General features: G+C 39.7%; 1 protein-coding gene and 1 pseudogene across 2 annotated transcripts in view; one reads left to right on the top strand and one right to left on the bottom strand.

Moving 5' to 3' along the window:
- The window catches only part of TRIM33 (tripartite motif containing 33), a 144,482-nt gene that overhangs the window by 109,299 nt on the left and 21,881 nt on the right, over window positions 1–13,302 (bottom strand). The gene's annotated exons all lie outside the window — the stretch shown is intronic.
- On the top strand, window positions 4,812–5,071 carry LOC139182161 (small nuclear ribonucleoprotein G pseudogene; annotated as a pseudogene).

The raw sequence follows: 13,302 nt of genomic DNA, 5'->3' as shown, positions 1-13,302 counted from the left end.
GTCTAAAGGAAACATTTCTAAAGACACAACAGACTGAAAGTGAAAAAAAAAAAGGAAAAAGATATACCATGAAAATAATCATGAAAGGTGGAGGGAAAAGACTCTTAGATGAAACAGATTACTTACTAGACATAAAGGTAAACATTTTATATGCTAAAGAACCAATACATCAAAAATAGCTAACAATTATAAATGCGTAGGAGAAGGCAATGGCACCCCACTCCAGTACTCTTGCCTGGAAAATCCCGTGGATGGAGGAGCCTAGTAGGCTGGGGGTCGATAAGAGTCAGACACGACTGAGCAACTTCACTTTCACTTTTCACTTTCATGCATTGGAGAAGGAAATGGCAACCCACACCAGTGTTCTTGCCTGGAGAATCCTAGGGACGGGGGAGCCTGGTGGGCTGCCGTCTATGGGTTGGCACAGAGTCGGACACGACTGAAGTGACTTAGCAGCAGCAGTAACTTCTCCCCTGGAGAAGGAAATGGCAACCCACTCCAGTATCCTTGCCTGGAGAATCCCATGGACGGAGGAGCCTGATAGGCTATAGTCCACGGGGTTGCAAAGAGTTGGACACGACTGAGCGACTTTTTACTTTTACTTTACTATAAATGCATATGTACCTAAAAAAATACGTGAAGCAAAACTAACAGAATGAAGAAAAGGATAATTAAACAACTGCAGATGGAGATTTCAATACTCATTTTGCAAAAGTTGATAAAAACAGTCTTTATAAAATATAAAAGCCTTAAACAACATAGTAACCAACTTGATGTAACTGATCTATACAGAACGTTCCATACAAAGATCAGTTCAGTTCAGTTGCTCAGCTGTGTTCGACTCTTTGCAACCCCATGGACTGTAGCCTGCCAGGCTTCTCTGTCCATGGAATTCTCCAGGCAAGAATACTGGAATGGGTTGCCACACCCTTCTCCAGTGGCTCTTCCCAACCCAGGGATCGAACCCAGGTGTGATTAAAAGGGATCTCTTATTAATAATGAAAAGATGCACTTATCATCCCTATCTCTCAGTCTTACAAGTTCTGTCCAGAACCAGGGACAAGGATAAAATACATAATTTACAGTGTCTGTGAGGAAGAGGAAATAAGCCATTTCAGAGACCTTGTGCCATGTACAGAGCCTAAAATAGTATTCAGTTCAGTTCAGTTGCTCAGTCGTGTCTGACACTTTGTGACCCCATGAATTGCAGCAAGCCAGGCCTCCCTGTCCATCACCAACTCCCGGAGTTCACCATAGAGTCAGTGATGCCATCCAGCCATCTCATCCTCTGTCATCCCCTTTTCCTCCTGCCCCCAATCCCTCCCAGCATCAGAGTCTTTTCCAAAAGTATTACCTGGCCCTTTAAAGAAGTAGTTTGCCAATCCCTTTGCTAATTAATGGGCTTCCCAGGTGGCTCAGTGGTAAAGGATCTGCCTACCAAGCAGGAGATGTTGGTTCAATCCCTGGGTCAGGAAGATCTCCTGGAGAAGGAGATGGCAACCCACTTGCCTGGGAAATCCCATGGACAGAGGAGGTCTGGCGGGCTACAGTCCCTGGGGTCACAGAGTCGGGCACGACTTAGTGAGTAAACAGCAGCAGCAGTGCTAGTTAATAAAACAAATCTCAATAATTTGAAAGGGTTTAGACCACTCATGGTATGTTCTCCTACCACAATTAAATTAGAAGGTAATAACAGAAAGAAATCTGAAAAGCCCAAATTTTGGAAAGTTTAAAAACCAAATTCTAATTAACCAATGGGTAAAAGAAGAAACCTTGAGGACAAACAGAAAATACCTTGAACTGAATATAAGTTAAAGTTAATATATACAAATTCACCAGATACAGTTAAAGCAATACCTAAGAGTCCAAAAGAAATTCTGCCATAAAATGTTCTATATCTGCAAAGTCAAATGGGGTAGCCATTAGGCACATGAGATCAGTGAACACGTGAAATGTGACTAGGATAACTGAGGAACTCAATCTACTATTTAACTTTAGCATTAACTGCCACATATGGGAGTTACCTAACATATCTGACAGCACAGGCTTAGAAATTTGTAGCTTTAAAAATATACTAGAAAACAACAACAAAAAAATTTTTAACCAATACTCTGATCATGTAATTCAGATTCTGCAAATCAAACCCAAATTAAATAGAATAATATAAAGATCAGAGTAGGTATCAATGGAGGGAAGGGGAATAAAACTCAAAGATGATTCTTTGAAAAGATCAACAGAATTGATAATTAGCAGGATGGGAGATAAGGTGCAGGTGGAAGGGAAGAGATGGGGCTAGGGGTATGCGGAAACATACACTGAGATTGATTTAGAGGTTAAAAAAGAAAACAAAGAATATGAAAATCAGTAATATAAGAAACAGAAGACTTAACAACAAACCCTACAGAAATCGAAAGAATTAAGGGAATATTATGAAAGGCTTTTTTCCTGATAACAAAGATCTTAATTTAAAATGTTCATCTTTTTTTTTTTAACCCTTTTATTTTGTATTGGGGGTATAGCTGATTAACAATGTTGTGATAATTTCAGGTGAACAGCAAAGGGACTTATAAAAGTTTTATACCAACAAGACAGACAATTTAAATGAGTCAAAGGAACTTCCTCAGCCGTCCAGTAGTTAAGACTTCATGCTCCCACTGCAGGGGGCACAGATTTGATCCCTGGTTGGGAAACTAACTTCCCACAAGCCAAGTGGTGCAGTCATAAGCAAACAAACAAATAAGTCAAATTCCTAGAAAATACAAACTCCTAGAAAGTTCCTAGAAAATACAAACTACCAAAAACTGGCTCAAGGAAACAAGAGAAACTGAACACACTAATATGAAGTAAAGCAACTAAATTTGTAATTAAATTCTTCTACAAAAGAAAGTCCAGGCCTGCTGGGTTTTTTCAATGATAAATTCTCTCAAGGAAAAAAATAATACAAACCTCACACAAACTTTAAAAAACAGAGGAGGAAGAACCTGCCCGATGGTACAGTGACTGGATCAGAGTTTATCGGGAGAATTCCACATGCCTCGGAGCAACTGGGCCCAGGGGCCACAACTCTTGACCCCAGGGGCAGTAACCACTGAAGCCCGAGCACCTAAAGCCCATGCTCTCCACCAAGAGAAGCCACTGCGGTAAGAAGCCCACGCACCACAACGGAGAACAGACGCTGCTCGCCACAACTGGAGAAACCCCATGTGCAGCAAGGAAGACCCAATGCAATCAAAACATAAAAAATAACGTCTTTTAAAAAATTAAAAAGGAAAAGAGAACAATTAACAACTCATTTTAAGAGGCCAATATTACCAAAGACATAAGACGCCAAAGGCATCACAGACGAAATATTCTAAGAAAATTATATTGGGGAATAGAGAGACAAGGATCATTCCCAAGTTTCTTGCTTAGGAATAAGAAGAATAAGAGCTTACAAAGAGGACATTTTGAAATTTTTGAGACAAGTTCAATTTTAGACATGGGAAGTTTGAGATGCATCTGGGTCATTCAAGAAGAAATATTAAAGAGGCAGTTGTGTTAAAACTGTACTTGAGTGAGACTGCATAATGATAATATGTTTTACTCTGAGGTAATGTCCTACCAGGTAAGACTTTACTCTTAATAGCTTCTTAGTTGTTTTACATTTTCTGGTAAAAATTATATAACTAGCATTTTACATGTTAGTGATTTCTGGGTTTCAATGAGTTATTATATAGTCATTTATCTTGTTCAAAATTTTAACCATCTCCATGTTTTACTTTTTCAAAATAACTATAAAACATGAATAACTATAAAACATGAAATAGTGGGAAAACAGAGCTAAATAACCTTGACCAAGACCCTCTGGCCCGTAAATTTTCTAATCTGCAAAAAATAAATCATATTGGAAATTCCCTGTGTATCCAGGGTTAGGACTCTGGGCTCTCCTGCCGAGAGCCACAAGTTCAATGCCTCATCAAGGAACTAAAATCCACAAGGTGCACGGCATGACCAAAAAAAAAAAAAATACAAATGTACAGATAACTAAATAATAAATTATACTGACCATCCCTTCAATTGTTAAAGTGCTTATTTAGGTCTTTCAAACCACCACATGATATCCTGAGAGCAGAAATCATCCTAATACTGCCTTCCATAGAACAGGAATTGAAGCAAGGATTCAATGAACCATGATTCTATAATTTCACACTTATGAAGTGTCAAATGTCAGGACTTAAAGAAATCCTCACTATATCCACTTCAACAAATAATGTTGGGAAAACTGGATTGCCACATGCAATGTGGAATGAAAGAATGAAACCGAACCCCTGTCTTACACCATACACAAAAATCAAAGACCAGAAACTATAAAACTCCTAGAAGGATACAAAGGGGATACGCGCTTGGACATCAGTCTTGACAACAGTTTTTTTTAGTTTGATGCCATGAGCAAAAGTAACAAAAATAAACAAATGGGAAACATCAAACTAAAAAGCTTTTGCACAGTAAAGGAAAATATCAACAAAATGAAAAGGCAATCTACAGAATGGAAGAAAATATTTGCAAGTCGTTATCTGGTAAGAAGTTAACAACCAAAATACACAAAGAACTCATGTAACTTAATAAAATATAAATAATCCAATTTAAAAATGGACAAAGAAATGGAACAGACATTTTTGCAAAGAAGAAATACAACTGGCCAACAGGTACATGCAAAGGTGCTCAACATCACTATCCATCAGGAAACAGAAACCAAAACCACAATGAGATATTGTCTGAAATCTGTAAGAAAGGCTTTCATCAAAAAGACACATATCAGCTGAGGAGACATCATGAGCAAAGCTCACTCTCCTGAGTTGAAGATATTTATGGACAAGAAGTTATTGAAATTAAATGGTGGCAGGTATGTCCAAGGAATATTGTGGGGATTTGATCCCTTTACAAATCTTGTGGTAGATGAATGTGTGGAGATGGCAACTAGTGGCAACAGAACAATACTGGAATGGTGGTAATACAAGGAAATAGCTTCATCATGTTAGAAGCCTTGGAACGAGTATGAACAACGGCTGTGCTCACCGAAGAAATCAACTGCTTCCATGCATCCCCTTTCCACATTTTACGAGAAAAATTGGGTTGTGTACATTTTCTTACTGAACTTTTTTGTTAAATAATTGTAATAGTCAAAAATGCTTTCTCAGCTGTTCTCAAAATAGAATATTTGCTCTTATTTTGATTTTTTTCTATCATGACCTATCCCTGGTTGGAAAAAAACAAAAAAAAGATAACAAGTAGTGAGGATGTGGAAAAAGCAAACAGTTGTGTCCTGATGGTGAGGATGTAAACTGGTATAGCCATTATGAAAAACAGTACAAAGGTTTCTAAAAAAATGAAAACTGCCATATGACCCAGCAATTCCACTTCTGGGTATATATCCAAAAAAAGAAAAGCAAACAAGATGTCAAAGAGATACCTGCACTCCTGTGTTCATGTCAGGATTATTCACAATAACCAGACAGGGAAACAACCTAAGTGTCCATCAACAGATACGTGCTTAAAGAAGATGCAGTGTGTATGCGTAATGCACACATGCATACAAGCGGTCACACAGACCAAAAATGGGACAGTATTCACCCACGAGGAAGAAGGAAACCCTGCCATTTGTGACAACACAGATGGACCTAAAGGAAATAAGCCAGACAAAGACAAATACTGCATGGTGTCACATGTGGAAGCTGGGGGAAAAAAAAAACCTTAAAAGTCAAAAACTCAAAGAAACAGTAGATGTGGATGCCAAGGGGTTTGGGGGAGCAGGAAGAATAGAAGAATAGAGAGAAGCTAATAAAAGGATAAAAATTCTCTGCTCTTAAGATGAATAAGGACTGAAAAATCTGATGTACAACATGGTGACCATAGTTGATAACATTGTATTATATAGTTGAAATTTCCTTAGGGATTAGAACTTAAATATTCTCACCCATACATACAAAAACACAAAGTGATAGATGGGTTAACTGAATAGACATGGAGGAATCCTTTCACACTATGTGCCAAATCATTATGATGTACATTTCAAATACCTTACAATTTTGTCAACTATACTTCACCAGGGCTTCCCTGGTGGCTCAGATGGTAAAGAATTCACCTGCAATGCAGGAGACCTGGGGACGGCTACCCGCCTCAGTATTCTGGCTTGGAGAATTCCATGACAGAGAAGCCTGGCAGGCTCCAGTCCATGGAATTGCAAAAAGTCAGACACAACTGAGCGAATTCACGAGGATATCTCAACAAAGCTGAAAAAAAAGGAAAAAATCCTCAGTATCTCCACTGTTGTGATCTTAAATAAAGGACATTTTAATTGAAGCCAATATTCTTTCTTATTTAAACCACTAAAAGTAAATCTTGCCCTCCATGTCAGAGGGTAGTAACAGGGAGCTGAACTTCTACCCCCACTAGATAATAACAAGACAGAATAACATGGGGGAAAGTGAGGCAAGTCATCACTCTACTTCCAGTCTCTGGTATGCTGAAGTTCAGGGGAAGCTGAGATTCCACCCTTACCCTACAACAAAAAAGTGGAGGGAGTCAGCCCTACGCTTTCTCTCCCCTTGTGTCAGTGACACTCAGTGGAACTGAGCATTGTTGTTTAGTTGCTAAGTCCAGCCTGACTCTTGCTTTTCCCAGGCAAGAATACTGAAATGGGTTGCCATTTCTTTCTCCAAGGGATCATCCGAACCCAACGCCTGTCTCCTGCATTGTAGGCACATTCTTTACCACTGAGCCACCAGTACATGCTGTTGTTGTCCAGTCGCTAAGTCGTGTCTGACTCTGTGACCATATGGACTGCAGCATGGCAGGATTCCCTGTCCTTCACTATCTCCCAGAGGTTGCTCAAACTTATGTCCATTGAGTTGGTGATGTCATCCAACCATCTAACCCTCTGTTGACCCCTTCTCCTCCTGCCCTCAATCTTTCCCAGCACCAGGATCTTTTCCAATGAGTCGGCAACAAATTTATGAGTTAGTATATCCCACTTTTGTATGGAAAGAGCAAGTGGGAACTGAAATTTCAGCTCATTCATTTGCAACATGGAGAAGGAGGTGGCAACCCACTCCAGTACTCTTGACTGGAACATCCCATGGACGAAGGAGCCTGGTCGACTATAGTCCATGGGGTCTCGAAGAGTCAGACACAACTGGGCTACTTCACTTTCACTTTTCACTTTCATGCATTGAAGAAGGAAATGGCAACCCACTCCAATATTCTTGCCTGGAGAATCCCAGGGACGGAGAAGCCTGGTGGGCTGCCGTCTATGGGGTCGCACAGAGTCGGACACAACTGAAGCGACTTAGCAGCAGCAGCAGCAGCAGCATTTACAAGGCAGTTAAGAGTCAGCTTCTGCTGAAATGGTGACATTAGGGCCCAAGGACAAGCCAAAACCCATTTAGCTGTCACGTCGTTCCACAGGAAAACTGCTTGCTAAAAAGGATTAAATACAACCCTGAGTATCAGAATATAATACCCACAATATCACAAAACACTCAAAAATCAGTCAAACTAACAACCAGGATCATTCTAATTAAATGAGAAAAAACAACTGACATATGTTCAAGAGAATCAGATCTTAGAAGGATGTGACAAAAAATTTAAAGAAATTAACATACATACATGGGTACACAGTCGTGTCTGACTCTTTGTGACCTCATAGACTGTGGCCCACCAGGTTCCTCTGTCCAGGGAATTTCCCAGGCAAGAACATGGAGTGGGTTGCCATTTCCTACTCCAGGGGATCTTTCTGACCCCACAGATTGAACCTAATTTCTTGCATCTCCTGCACTGGCAGGTGGATTCTTTACCACACAGCTCTCTGGAAGCCTATACAACAGCCAAACTAAAATAACTAAAAAACTTGATAAATTACCTCAATAATAAAGTGAAAATGACAGAGAAGAGAATCATTGAACTTCAGACCAAATCAATATAATATACCCAAAATAGATGAAAAAATATTTAATAGTCACAAGAATCTGTGGGACAATAAGAAAATGGCTAACATTCATACCACTACCATCCTAGGAGGAACAGTGGAACTCAAAAAGCATTTCAACAAATAATGACTAAAAAATCTCCCAAACTTGCCAAGATATAAACATACAGATTCAAAACCCTTAAGAATGGAATTAGAGGGATAAATCTAAAGGACTTACAGAATAAATCCAAAGAAATCCACACCAAGACCCATCATTGAGTTCTGAAAGCTTACAGACACAGAAAAACCTTGAAAGGAGCCCATGTAATTGTGTTACAAGGAACATCAATTCCAACAACAGTGGATTTCTCAATGAGGGACATAAGGAAGTGGAACAAAGTTATTCAAAGAAGAAAAAGAAAAAAATCAACAAGCCCTGTACTCAAAAAGAAATATCCTTCAGGCATGAAAGCCAATCAAAAAGATATTCTCACAAAGCAAACAAAAATTTGTCACTGGCAAATCTACCCTTAAATGAATGATTAAAGGAAGTTTGCTAAACAGAGAAGATGTGTTAATAGAATGAACTTCAATCTTCAGAAAAGAACACTAATGGCTAAGAATGAGGGTAAACAATTCGGTTCTTCATGGGCACCTTAAACCTTACGTGATGGCTGATGTAAAAATTATAACAATATCTCATAAGGTGCTATATATAGAGGAAATACTTAAAGATAATCCTAGTTTACAACAGGAAAGGGTAAAAGGATCTGAATAGAAGTTTCTATACTCAACTCCAAATAAAAAATCAGTATAGACTATAAGTTAAAAATGAATAATACAAGATCTAAAACAATCACTAAGAAACTATTCAGTTCAGTTCAGTCGCTCAGTCACGTCTGACTCTTTGCGACCCCATGAATCACAGCACGCCAGGCCTCCCTGTCCATCACCAACTCCCGGGGTTCACTCAAACTCACGTCCATTGAGTCAGTGATGCCATCCAGCCATCTCATCCTCTGTCGTCCCCTTCTCCTCCTGCCCCCAATCCCTCCCAGCATCAGACTCTTTTCCAATGAGTCAACTCGTCACATGAGGTGGCCAAAGTACTGGAGTTTCAGCTTTAGCATCATTCCTTCCAAAGAAATTCCAGGGCTGATCTTCAGAATGGACTGGTTGGATCTCCTTGCAGTCCAAGGGACTCTCAAGAGTCTTCTCCAACACCACAGTTCAAAAGCATCAATTCTTCAGTGCTCAGCTTTCTTCACAGTCCAACTCTCACATCCATACATGACCACTGGAAAAAACATAGCCTTGACTAGACGGACCTTTGTTGGCAAAGTAATGTCTCCACTTTTGAATATGCTATCTAGGTTGGTCATAACTTTCCTTCCAAGGAGTAAGCGTCTTTTAATTTCATGGCTGCAGTCACCATCTACAGTGATTTTGGAGCCCCAAAAGAATAAAGTCTAACACTGTTTCCACTGTTTCCCCATCTATTTCCCATGAAGTGATGGGACCAGTTGCCATGATCTTCATTTTCTGAATGTTGAGTTTTAAGCCAACTTTTTCACTCTCCTCTTTCACCTTCATCAAGAGGCTCTTTAGCTCCTCTTCATTTTCTGCCATAAAGCTGGTGTCATCTGCATATCTGAGGTTATTGATATTTCTCCTGGCAATCTTGATTCCAGCTTGTGCTTCCTCCAGCCCAGTGTTTCTCATGATGTACTCTGCATAGAAGTTAAATAAGCAGGGTGAAATATACAGCCTTGACGTACTCCTTTTCCTATTTGGAACCAGTCTGTTGTTCCATGTCCAGTTCTAACTGTTGCTTCCTGACCTGCATACAGATTTCTCAAGAGGCAGGTCAGGTGGTCTGGTATTCCCATCTCTTTCAGAATTTCCCACAGTTTATTGTGATCCACACAGTCAAAGGCTTTGGCATAGTAATAAACCAGAAATAGATGTTTTTCTGGAACTCTCTTGCTTTTTCCATGATCCAGCGGATGTTGGCAATTTGATCTCTGGTTCCTCTGCCTTTTCTAAAACCAGCTTGAACATCTGGAAGTTCACGGTTCACATATTGCTGAAGCCTGGCTTGGAGAATTTTGAGCATTACTTTACTAGCGTGTGAGATGAGTGTAATTGTGTGGTAGTTTGAGCATTCTTTGGCATTGCCTTTCTTTGGGATTGGAATGAAAACTGACCTTTTCCAGTCCTGTGGCCACTGCTGAGTTTTCCAAATTTGCTGGCATATTGAGTGCAGCACTTTCACAGCATCATCTTTCAGGATTTGAAATAGCTCAACTGGAATTCCATCACCTCCACTAGCTTTGTTCGTAGTGATGCTTTCTAAGGCCCACTTGACTTCACATTCCAGGATGTCTGGCTCTAGGTTATATATAAATTTATATATATTATATATTATATTTATATACAATTTATATATATTTACATATATTTATTTATTTTACATATATATTATATATATAACTATATAAAAACACTATAAAGATGGAATCTTAGAACTTGCTGATAGTCCAGCAGCTAAGACTCGCTGTCCCAATGCAAGGGGCCCAGGTCCATCCCTGGTGTGGGAACTAGATCGCACATGCTGCAACTAAAGATGCTACATGTCACAAGTAAGACCCAGTGCAGCCAAATAATAAATAAAAGTAAATATTAAGAAAAGATAGAATTTTTTTAATATTTACATAACATACATGAAGGCAAGAAAATAAAAACAGAGGAATCAAACAGTAAGAGATTTAATACCTAGCATATTAATAACTGCCTTAAAATATAAATGGTCTAAATACACATACTAAAAGACAAAAGTTGGCAGAATGGATAAAATTAAAACATGCTCCAACAATACATTCTCTAAAAGAAACCCACTTCAAACAGAAGTGCCTTTTGTTTAAGGCAAAAAGACAGGAAAAGAAGATACATCATGAAGATACTGATTTTCTTAAAAAAACAGAACAGGAACAATTTTTGAAAATGTAGTGGAAGGAGCTCTGCAGATGCCTTCATGGGGAAATAACCATAACTGGGGGATTTTTTATTTTAATAACCACTTGAAATTTCTGGCAATTGTCCTCAGACCATACAGTTTTTTAAAAAAAAAAAGAAACAAACATTTAAGGAAAGTTACTAAATCTTGGTGGAAAAAACAGCAAGTCTGTGGCACTGAAGCTACAACCCACTCTCCACCTCCCCCAACTCCAGGAAGAGAGGACGAAAAAGACCTTTCCCACAGGCTCCAAGTCAAGGGGCAGGCCATCAGCATTTCTCATCCTGCACAGCTCTGGACTGCAGATGCTAAATTCAAGGAACCGCAACCAAGAGATCAGAAATTCCCTTCCTCCACACAGCCCCAAAATGTAAGACACAACTCTACCCTAGACACAGTAGGACAAAAATTCTCGGGCCAACTGGATCATTTGCTTGTAATGCACAGGTTGCATACCTAAGAGGAGGAAAGCCAGTAAGACAACTGTACTCCATCTAGTATCCTGCTCATACAAGAGGGAAGTCACCCCAAGAAGTGAGCCATTAGCCCCACCTACAGCTCTCCCAACAACACAAGAGACACTCTACACATGGACATCACCAGATGGTCAATACTGAATTGAAATTGATTATATGCTTTGTAGCCGAAGATGGAGAAACTCTATACAGTCAGGAAAATCAAGACCGGGAGCTGACTGTGGCTCAGATCATGAACTCCTCATTGCCAAATTCAGATTTAAGTTGAAGAAAGTGGGGAAAACCACTAGACCATTCAGGTATGACCTAAATCAAATCCCTAATGATTATACAGTGGAAGTAACAAACAGATTCAAGGGATTAGATCTGACAGAGTGCCTGAAGAGCTATGGATGGAGGATTTTAACATTGTACAGGAGGCAGTGATCAAGATCATCCCCAAGAAAAAAAAATGCAAAAAGGCAAAACGGTTGTCTGAGGAGGCCTTACAAATAGCTGAGAAAAGAAGAGAAGCGAAAGGCAGAGGAGAAAAAGAAAGCAATACCCATCTGAATGCAGAGTTCCAAAGACTAGCAAGGAGAGATAAGAAAGCCTTCCTAATGATCAATGCAAAAAAATAGAGGAAAACAATAGAATGGGAAAGATTAGAGAACTCGTCAAGAAAATTAGAGATACCAAGGGAACATTTCATGCAAAGACAGGCACAATGAAAGACAGAAACAGTACGGACCTAACAGAATCAGAAGATATTTAGAGGTGGCAAGAATACAGAGAAGAACTATACCAAAAAGATCTTAATGACCCATATAACCACGATGGTGTGATCACTCACCTAGATCCAGACATCCTGCTTATTGTCACCCTACTTATTTAACTTATATGTGGAGTACATCACATGAAATGCTGGGCTGCATGAAGCACAAGCTGGAATCAAGATTGCTGGGAGAAATATCAATAACCTCAGATATGCAAATGACACCACCCTTATGGCAGAAAGCAAAGAGGAACTGAAGAGCCTCTTGAAAGTGAAAAAGGAGAGTGAAAAGGCTGGCTTAAAACTCAACATTCAAAAAACAAAGATCAAGGCATCCAGTCCCATAACTTCAAAGCAAATAGATGGGGAAACAATGGAAATAATAACAGACTTTATTTTCTTGGACTCCAGAAATCACTGGAGATGGTGACTGCAGCCATGAAATTAAAAGACGCTTGCTCCTTGGAAGAATGCTATGATTAACCTAGACAGCATATTAAAAGGCAGAGACATTACTTTGCTGACAAAGGTCAGTCTAGTCAAAGCTATGGTTTTTCCATATGGATGTGAGAGTTGGACCAGAAAGAAAGCTGAGCACCAAAGAATTGATGCTTTTGAACTGTGGTGTTGGAGAAGACTCTTGAGAGCCCCCTGGACTGCAAGGAGATCACAACAGTCAATCCTAAAGGAAATCAGTCCTGAACAGTCATTGGAAGGACTGAATCTGAAGCTGTAACTCCAATACTTTGGCCACCTGATACAAAGAGCCAATTCACTGGAAAAGACCCTGATGCTGGAAAAGATTGAAGGCAGGAGGAGAAGGGGACGACAGAGGATGAGATGGTTGGATGGCATCACCGACTCGATGGACATGAATGAGTAAACTCCGGGAGTTGGTGATGGACAGGGAGGCCTGGCGTGCTGCAGTCCATGGGGTTGAAATGAGTAAGAAACGACTGAGGGACTGAACTGACTGACAGCTCCAGAGCAGTGGCTCAGAGAATTTACCCAAGGGAAGAGGTAGACTGTAAGAACAGAGAGCTCTGAAGTACTTTCCAAAACAACTGACTTTACATGGAACAGAATATGCAAAAGTTCAAAACTACGAGCA

Source organism: Bos indicus, chromosome 3 (assembly GCF_029378745.1).
Source record: "Bos indicus isolate NIAB-ARS_2022 breed Sahiwal x Tharparkar chromosome 3, NIAB-ARS_B.indTharparkar_mat_pri_1.0, whole genome shotgun sequence".
Lineage (NCBI taxonomy): Eukaryota > Metazoa > Chordata > Mammalia > Artiodactyla > Bovidae > Bos > Bos indicus.
The sequence above is the reverse complement of the archived record's forward strand: the minus strand, read 5'-3'. Positions and strand labels throughout refer to the sequence as shown.